We start from the raw sequence: 10,129 nt of genomic DNA on the forward strand, positions 1-10,129 counted from the left end.
ATGGCCTATTCGCTACGTAATAACCTTTAAAATGCACCAGCCCCGCGTCATTGAAACTGACCTCATTGTTTGCAATGTTTTGCCGAGCATATCACGTGGAATGCAGTGAAGGACGGGTGAATGTTTGTTATCGCAATCAGGTGAAGTGTCTATTTCGAAAAAAAAAGATAAACCATAACTGGAGATTAGATATAGCGAGGGGTTACTTAAGGGAGTGACACATTCGCTTCAAAAGTTTAGTATCACCACACGCGATTAAAATGGGTAAAGTTTCGAAAGGTATCCTTTTCTTCTTCACGGTGAGCAGAGGCCATTCGGTCAGTGATAAGCTGCAGCAGATGGAAAACCAAAAGGGGGTCCCAAGGCAAAGTTCAAATGTAAGTGATGATTATTTTTTGTCTTCAATGAACTTATATGCATTTCTAGAGTGGCACATCTGTACATTATAAGAAGGGTAAATATCCCCTAATTCATCAGGGCAGTACCATATCCAATTCTTCAACGACGTCGCTTTGATTATGTACTGGAACGATCTCCTATAATACTCATTAAGTTGCTCACTTATATTAAGTGATGACTCGTAAATTATGATTAATGCTATTTTTGTATTGTAATGTAATCATCTAAAACCAATAATTGGTCTTCAGCATTTATAATTGATTGTAATAGTCCATTATAATTAAACTTTCTATCCCAAAAGTGCACAAGAGCTAAGTGCCACCTTACGCAATACTTCTCATGATGCCTTCAAAACTAAACCCATCAATTATTATTGAGAGATGTTTGTATTCTATGCTCTTAGTAGGTGCGGAATAAATATAAGTTGATCTAGCTATCTGTCCCTGGAAAATAAATAAATAAACAAATTGTGAATAAGATTCTACCTGGGTGGCCATATTGTTCCGGCGCGATCACGGAGTATATTTTGAAAATAAATGTATAGGGGAATGCGAGGGGGAATGTATGCGAGAGAATCGGAAATAGTTTTCTGTGATTAACTCTGAGTGACTGATTCATGAAATAGTGTTGTGGTGGAAAATTCGAAAATAAATGTATAGGGAGGTGCGAAAGATGTATATGTGGTGAGATTTAAATATACAGGATGTAATTATAGTTATAAATAGGGTGTTTGTGCTCGGTCATTTTGCTCGTGGGTGTGATAATGGCACTAATGTGCCGAACATTCAATTCTACTGATGTCATTTTGAGTGATTATGTGATGCAGACTGTGAATTTTCTACGAAATGCTTATGTTTGTTACGTTATATCCTAGAGGGCTTGCTCCGAAGGTGTTGTGAAAGTTGTTATTCCCGAGACTCCTTTTTAAATAAACGTAATATCCGCCGTACATGAAATCGCGTAGAGCGGTAGTTATAAATTGGTCTCGTTTCAGTGTCTATAGTGATAGTGCATGATGGCAAAGCGGACGGCAAAGAAGTCGCCGAACTATCAGGTGATACATTGTTATGGTATAACGACACAAGAATATACCGATCGGTTGAAGGAGGAAGAGGGCGGTTTGTCTTACAATACGACGATACCGTTAAATAATATACGAGGCATAGTTCTGCAAATAGGACTTAATCTAGAAAGTGATATGTGTTGTTGTGCGAGGATTTTTAAAATGGATGCTGATCAAAGTGTGTGATTCAATTACGATATTTTTATACGATTCATTGGTTGTTTGGGGGCATTTCAAATCACAAAAGCTTTAGTTTCATTTATGGGATTCGAATTTCTTGTTGGCAAAGAGCCCCATTTCCTTTTAATTGTTGCTTAATTGTACTTTTTAATTGTTGAATAAGAAACACTCTTCCATGGGGCACTTGTTTAAGATAACGGCTAACCGAAAATCCATAAAACATTAACTTAAAAACCTAGAGACAACCTAAAAGCTAAAAGTACGAATTCCAAGTATATGGAATAAGATAGATATAGTTACACAACTCACCATAGTATAGCCATAGTCCAATTCTCTTTTATTCGTATACCAACCTGTCGCGTGTACTCTTTGGGGAGCATAACTCATGCAGGCTTTCCAAAAATCTTGGGTATAAAGACAATCTGCCCTCTTAAGAAAAATGCTAATTAAAGTATAATCTACAATTTCTGGAAAGTTGTGTAACTGTTATATCTGCCATCCATAATGCAAATAACGTGCGTGCACTGTATCAATATTTTCCCTAGTAATGTGAAAATTGTTGTAATATGAAAATTGCTTGTGTCGCTTGGCAAAAGCTAATATTAACCTAATTAAGATTCTTTGCTAGACAAAAATGAAGACATTCGGCCGTTTAAATGTTTGGTTTGTTAAAAAACGTAAATAGAAGAAGAAATTTGGTGTTTGAACAACTAATTGATTTTTTTATGCAAAATCTGGATGCTCTAAGAATACCGTAATTAACGCAAATTATGAAGGGAACTTTATTGTATTACGCAGCTTAAATTTACACTCTAAAGCTAGCCACTACACAACAAAGCAATTAGGGTTCCGTTGCTTGTCAAAGGGATTGCGCTCTCAGTAGAAATACAATTATCCTTAGAACAAAGTAAATGGCGCAGTTTGACTCTGGACTTGTCCGAATTCAAGCGGTTTGGTATTGCGAAGGAAAACTTTATCATTGCTTCGAAATTCCCGAAATCAGTTTGATTGCAAAGACATTCTTGCTTCAGCGATCACCGCTCGCTTTTCTCCAGACGTACACGTATACATTTCTTAATGTACCTACTTCATCATAACACGTACACAACGTGCAATGCATAATGCAATTTTTTCGAAGGAAAAATTTTGTTGATAACTACAGGTGCTGTAGAGATGAAGGTATACATATTTTTGCTTGTCGAGAGAAGCGGCAATACTTCAGTTGCCAGTGTAAATAACGGTGGAGTACGTGCCCAGAATGTTTCAAACATAAACGCCAAGTTTCTCGTATTAAAAGGGGGAAACATAATCCTATTGAGGGAGAAACTGTAGTGCAATGCACACAACAATCAAACGGGGGTCATCATTAACCGCTACCCTCTCACTACTTCCTTAACCAAACACGCGGAAGTGGTTTGGGGGTATTCTGAAAAACGCTAATATCATCCCGCGTTTCGTAATTACGTCCCCCATTTTCGTAAGAAGGTGTAGGCCATTCCATGGCATCCGTAGAGATTATTTTATTGGGTTTAGTCCGTCCCTAAAGACTTCATGTTTTGATGATTGGAGGAATTCTATAAGTAATTTAGTAATGCTGCAAATAATTCTAAATGCCACATTACTTGCGGTGTACTTACGTACACTGTAAAAACGTGTACAATGTTGATTTCACCGCTAGCTGTATGTAAAACAATTAGGTGGCAGAAGGGACTAAACAAACAGTGTTTCGAAATCAACCAATGGTCAATATTGTTTCATTTGGGAGCTATGCTATCAAATAAACTCCCGGAAGCACGTGTAATTGTCACTATGCTGAGCGTTTTTCCCCAAACATTAACTGGTTTGGTCCATTATGGACTTCGTGGTCGGACGACTCTAGTCAGGGAGGTTAGCACAAAGAGCCCAAATTTGAGGCCTAGGTACGCGTGGACCGTGTCCACCCTCCTATCGTAATTCAGAATACAGAAGGGTATGAAGGATTTAAAATTTTTTTAGTTTAGTTAGAAAGATCTTAATTCTGAGCAATGTAAAAAGTAATATATCCTAAGAGTTAATAGAATCTGAACAAAAGCAGAAAAGTGAAGGAACCTGGAATTTGCAAAAAGGCTAGAGAATCTGACGTATTCTCAGCACTTAAAAAATAAAAAAACTGCGAAGCATGTGATGGATCTCAACAATTCTCCTAAAGATTTGAAAAAATCGAGTTACTGCAATATTTTGCAAGATTTGAATAAAGTGAAGATTCTAAAGACGCCATATAGTATAATGCAAACTAGAGGAGGTGTAAGAATGTGGAGGAAGCATGGAAATGAACCAGAAGAATCCAAATATGTATTTTTAAGCATGAGAATCATCTGAAATAGTGTTAAGAATAAAAACACCAGGGAATCTAAATCTCATGAATTTTAGGCCCCCAGATGGATACAAGTTTGAAGAATGCGAAGTATCTTACTAATGTAATAGATCTGATTAATCAGAGGAATACAATCCAAATCCAAACGAATGCGACGAATCTGAAGGTAAAAAAATGGCAAAGTGAAGTATAACATTTTTAATAATTCGAACAATCTGAATTTGGGAATCAGTCAAATCGAAAGGGATCTCAACATTTTATAAACGAACGGAACACCGAACGAATAGAAAAATTCAAATGGATTAGCTGTTCAGCTATCCACGAGCATCCTAAACAATCAATTGGCCCAAAAAAGAAAAGTCTACAACTTACAATACTAAAGAGACCGACTAAATTTGCATTTCACGGAACTGAAATTAGTTTTTGAAAATTCGAAAAAAAATCCACTGTAATTCTTGGCCGGACAACGAAATGGAAAGAATTCAACGAAATTTGCTGGGTACAAGCCGTAGGCATTTTATAAAATGATTTTGTAAAATCCGTCATTTTGCAGTTTTTAAAACACGGGCACAGTGTACTTTCTAGGGCTAAACGATTGCGTTCCCTCCCCCTTTTGTTTTGCGAAGAATCCTTCTCTTCCACTGAATTTTTACTTATGCACTCGCCGAATCAATAAACTGAAACGCACCAAACGAGAACCAAGATTCGGCTATGTTTCTTATACATATCCAGATATGGCAGAAACTGCGTCCCATTCTGATCTTCTGATCTTAACGCGCTTCATTTTCTCAGATATTAGTTCCGTTCTTTGTCATTATGGAGCGGTACAATTCCCTATACCGGCAAATTTGTAAAATCAAAACCAAAACTTTCTAAGCCTAAAGCAACCACCTGATACACGAGATTCCTCAGTTTTTCCTGTTGTTCAGTTCAAAATCTTCATGATTTTTCGAATTCTTACGTTTCTTCAGCTTTCCGAAATCCTATTTTAAAATCCCATATGGCTGTACAGATCCTTAATACTTGTACACATGATCATCCCTGAATAACCAATTCATTAGCGGCTCGACATCCAAATTATAAAACCAAAAATTCAAAATTACACATTTCTGAATTATAAAAGTTAAATCAAATGTTTAAAATCATCACAAACTCTGACTGGCGGAGCAAGACAGTTGTATAGCAAACCGTATTGTGTACAGAAATCAATATCATCACATACAAATTGAAATTTGTAATTACGTATAGTTTAGTTGATAGTGAAATGGCAATTTGAATGTAAATTTGCGAACACCATTAGGTATCTCAACGTTTGTTGAGAGACGAAATAGGTATAGAAACCAATTGAGAGATATTACGAGCTGTATGATTAGAAATTGCGCTAATATCGGTTTCTGAAATTCAATTGCCATTGGCGATATACCCGAACATAAAAGTGGTCCGATGCATTTCTGATTCATCTGACTATGCGTTTCAGTAGGATGTGAAATATTCCAGTGGAAGTCGATTCTCAATTAAGCCGTGGTCGCCATACATCACGACCCACATAGTCTTTCACATGTCAATAACAAAAAGAAAACAACTTTATAAATTATTTATGAACAAACATCGCCGATATTAAATATTCGGACATTTTGAGGCCTCCAGAAAACTTCTCGGCCTGGATGGAATAAATGAATACGTTATAACCCTACAATAGAAATTATAATTGAAGTTCTGCGGTAGCGAAATGTAGATTAATATCCAAAGTGTATCTGAATATTAAGAAATGTAATTTTCTCACTCTAAAAGGTTTAGTAGAAATAGCGTATTTTGAGTTGGTTTATAGCCTATCGACTGTGCAGTCTGTTATGAGCTTTGCATATGGTTTCATTAATATTGTAAGACAATGAAAAATAGTTCGCAGATTGCGCTAGAAAAGCTTGAGGATTGAGATCACTTGAACAAGGATTCCTGCGTTGAACATTGATCCGTTTTAGAGAAACAGGGAATGGAGGCCATATGAAAATAGTCAAAGGAAGTTTTATTAATTTCATTAACATCTTTTTAATAATTGCACATATACAAGGACATTTTGTCAAAAGTATTTCAATAACAAAAATTTGTGCATTTGAAACATAAACGCACTTTGTCTTACACAATTTCAAGTCGGAGAGTAGAATCTGAAACGACGGAGCTCTTCTGGCACCGTTGAAGTCCGCGTTTTCGAAAGTATCATCAGAAACCGTTATTCCTTAGAATCCTCATGCATTTATGCAAAACCTTTAATGTTCAATTATAACTCCTTTTCTGCCAATAGTTCATAACTTTTCACTTCACGTCGCGTCATCTTGACACCCAAGCATTCAAAATACGCAACTTGATTGATATTTTTGAGCTCATTTTGAGATTCTTATCCCTTGGGGTAGTAAGAAGAGGGCAGAGGGGATAATTTGGAGGATTCTCCTTTGAGGTCTGCTTGTAACTGACTGTTTCCTGTAATATATATAATATGAAAGAATATAAAAAAAATATAGGAGGAATAAGGACACGCGTTTCTATATAGTATATTTAAATACACAAAATTATAAGGATATTACCACAAAAGAAATGAACATACACTGTGTTAACGAGTAAAAAAATCAGAGCAATAGATCCTTAAAATAGAAAGCTCAATTTGGGACAACAAGTTAAGCTTTTTGTTATTTGTTGGTTTATTTATTTATTTTTTTTACTTCATTTTTAGGTGGGCAGGTTTTCAATCAAGGATGCTCTACGAACCAAAGCAACTAGAGATATATACAAATATCCAGGCCCGAACCCGGATTCGAATCAGGGACCCTTAGTACCGCAGTCGAGCTTCCACACCACATATATATCATATATTATCAAAGTATATATGACATAGGGCTCTATTTCGTTCCACTGTCTGAAAACCATTTATTGTAGGTATACAGACGTGGGTATAAAAAACGGCGCTTACTTTCCGGTAAACATTCAACTGACGAAAAGGGAAAAGGGGTTCTCATTTAAGAAAATTAGAAATTTTACTTTACTTTCTTAATACGTAAATCTGTAGTTGCATGAAGCTGAACATACTTTAACTTCCTCAACAGACAGAAGTAAAGAGATCCGCTTTTCCGATTTGCGTGGTTTTGTAACTGAATCTGCATTATTGAAAACAACGTATCCGATGTAAAATTGTATACTTCAAAAATGAAAAATATTCACAATGTACCATTTAAGTCTTGAAATGTACGATCCCCATATAAAATCACCAGATTTTTGTTTAAAACAGCACAAAATATTAAACTTTTCTCACCACAAGCTGGAGAAATCGGTTAGAAATCGTAGGTTTCCGGAGTGTATATCTACTTTCGAAAATGATCGAGGATGCACAGGGTTGGCGAGATAGGAAAAAGTACTAACTTAATTTTACATTGAAAATGTAATGTTTTTTTAAACTATATAAATAGAAATATAAACAGATTTATGATATGATGTCGGGAGGTACAGTGGGGTGAAAAACCGTACCGATAAATTGCTTGGAAATTGTTGCTGAGGCGTTTTCGCGGTCGCTGAGTCCAGATCTACTCTAGAAATTAGCGAGGGATGCTCATGGGTGGCGATACGGGTGAGACATGGCCGAATTTTGAATAAAAAATTTCAATTGAGAAAAATATTAATTTTTTATATTATATTACCATCTCAAAATATATAGGGTGAGTTTTTCTTCATTTTCAGTATAGCGATCTCGTAAACCTTAAAAGACAGAGAGTCGCTTAAATTACTGAATTTTATACTGATTAATTTTCCCTTTCAACGTCTGTTGTAGCTCTACAAATAGCAAAATTATGGCCAAAAAATCGAAAAACGTCATTTTCGAAAATACTCTAGCGTTCATTTATTTTTAAAGAAATAATTTCAACACACCATTACTAATTTTAGAAAAATATGTACAATTTTACCTACATTTTTAACACATTTGATTTTGATTGTTTTTAATGAGCCAGCAGATAATCCATTTTAAAGTACAACTGATCCTACCACAGACAGATAGTGGTTCAAGAAATATATAAAGTGCCTACAAAGTGTCTTCCTGAATACGGTGTTGTATTCTAGTCTTCCAACCAGACGCCGAAATAGTTCGTCGTGGAAAAAATTCACCTCTGCAACTGCGGCATTTTTCAGTAGCTTTTTTGATGCAACATGGCGACTGGGCTCCTATTGTCGCCACTGTCTCTATAAAGTCACTGTAGCAAAGGGGATTTCTGTCACTGTCATTGGGAAACTGATTATTAATATAAATTCAAAACATATCAAATAGGCTGCTCTATGCATGCGCGAGAGTAGGACAGAGATCCCCCTTGTGGCCCTCTCTCTCGGATCGCGCTGGCCGACGGAGCGCGCGTTCCAGCATAATTATAGTTCAGTGGTTGTTGCGGTACCTTTTGGAGATTTAGCAACAATGGAAACGTACCCGGGAGACCATTGTGCTTTTTGCATACGCGCCTATTACCGTAAGCCATTACTTCAGTGCGTCAAAAAACAACTGCCGCCTCTGGACCAACGAAAATCCAAGAGAGAAACATCAACGACCACTACTTAATCAAAAGTTTTTGTATGGACATGTCTGGTGAAGTGTACCATTAGGCCTAATTTTTTTAAAGACCCGCGAGAGCAATATTTGGACAACATAATCTCGTCTGCATTGATAGAACTTTACAGTAAATATCGTGTGGGGTGCTAATTAGTAGAAAATGAGATAAGAACAATAATTCTAAACCAATCGCTAAATATAAATCAAATAATTATTATTAACGTTGGAGGGGATGTGCTGAAATACTTTTTTGTTCACTTACGATTGGGACATAACAGTTTGTCTAATATGCAGTGGCGTAACTACAATGCCTCAAAGGTACGCAATCAGGACAGGCCCCGACTTAAAAGGGGCCCCGAAAAAAATGTACAAAAAATTTAATTCGTTCATACAAAATTCTGAAAAATTCCCGAACACCTTCAATGGTATGCTTCCATTAATTATTTACATATTTTCCGTTCCTAAAGGAAGAAATCAAAGGTAAAAAAGCGTAACGCAAATGCTGGCTAATGTTTTATTTACGAAGGGCCACGCACTTCCTTTTTTTACAGTTTACAATTACAGTCCGAAGAATATTCTGAATCATTGTTCATGGAGGGTAAAAATCTACAGCAATATCTGCAATATACAAAAATTAAGAATCCGAGGAAGTAGGTAACTCTTGGTTTTGAATAACTTAAATCTGACTTTAATCTAATACCGAATTTAATATGTTCAAAGGTAACCAACTCAAATAGATTTAAAAATAACTCCACTCCTTTCTCATTTGTCAAAAAGAACATTCCAAAGTCTCTTACATAAAGTAAATGAATTACTTTGTTAATTAGCGGGACCTTCTCCAATCCAGAAGGTATCGAGGTCTTGGATACGGTAACCTTAGCCTGAAGTTGTATTTCGAGCTGGATGTCGCTAAGTAATACACTCCAGCATTTACCTCTGCGCGGAGGAAACAGTTTAAGATATTAAACAAGTTAAAAAGTAATCGTAAACGATTTACATAAAGCGCATTTCCACTTGCATTCATTTCCCATTTGTAAGATGCAACTTCTGTTAAAATCGTAAAAATCCGGCCACAAATATGAAAGATAGCGTTGCACATGGGCAATCCATTGTTGACGTGCTACTTCAATTTCAGTTTATGAGAAGAATTTCATTTCAATGGGCAATCCATTTTTGACGTGTTACTTAAATTTCAGTTTATGAGAAGAATTTCATTTCAATGCTTTTCTAAATAAGAAAGTTGGAACTGCGCATGCGCAAACCTAAATTTTAAAACTAATGTTAGATTTTCCTTTCTTCCAAGCGCCTAAGTATCAAATTTCACTTAAATGGTGCCATAGATAAAAAAGTTGGCACTGCGCATGCGCAAAAGAAAATTTTGAGACTGGCGCTCGATGATCTTTTATTCCAAGTGCCTATGTATCACATTTCATTTAAATTCTTCCATAAATAAAAAAGTTGGCACTGCGCATGCGCAAAGCCAAATTTTGAAACTGGCGTTTGATTTTCCTTTATCCCAAGTGCCTATGTATCAAATTTCGTTTAAATTCTTCCA

The 10,129-nt window shown here is 36.1% G+C and overlaps 1 long non-coding RNA gene across 1 annotated transcript; it reads left to right on the forward strand.

Moving 5' to 3' along the window:
* The first annotated feature begins 213 nt into the window (after nucleotides 1-213).
* Nucleotides 214-866, forward strand: LOC116172388. Its single transcript, XR_004145649.1, has 2 exons — nucleotides 214-377; nucleotides 427-866. It is a non-coding gene; the product is annotated as an uncharacterized LOC116172388 (long non-coding RNA).
* Nucleotides 867-10,129: the final 9,263 nt, after the last annotated feature.

This window comes from Photinus pyralis, unplaced genomic scaffold (assembly GCF_008802855.1).
Source record: "Photinus pyralis isolate 1611_PpyrPB1 unplaced genomic scaffold, Ppyr1.3 Ppyr1.4_LG5, whole genome shotgun sequence".
In the NCBI taxonomy this organism is placed as follows: domain Eukaryota; kingdom Metazoa; phylum Arthropoda; class Insecta; order Coleoptera; family Lampyridae; genus Photinus; species Photinus pyralis.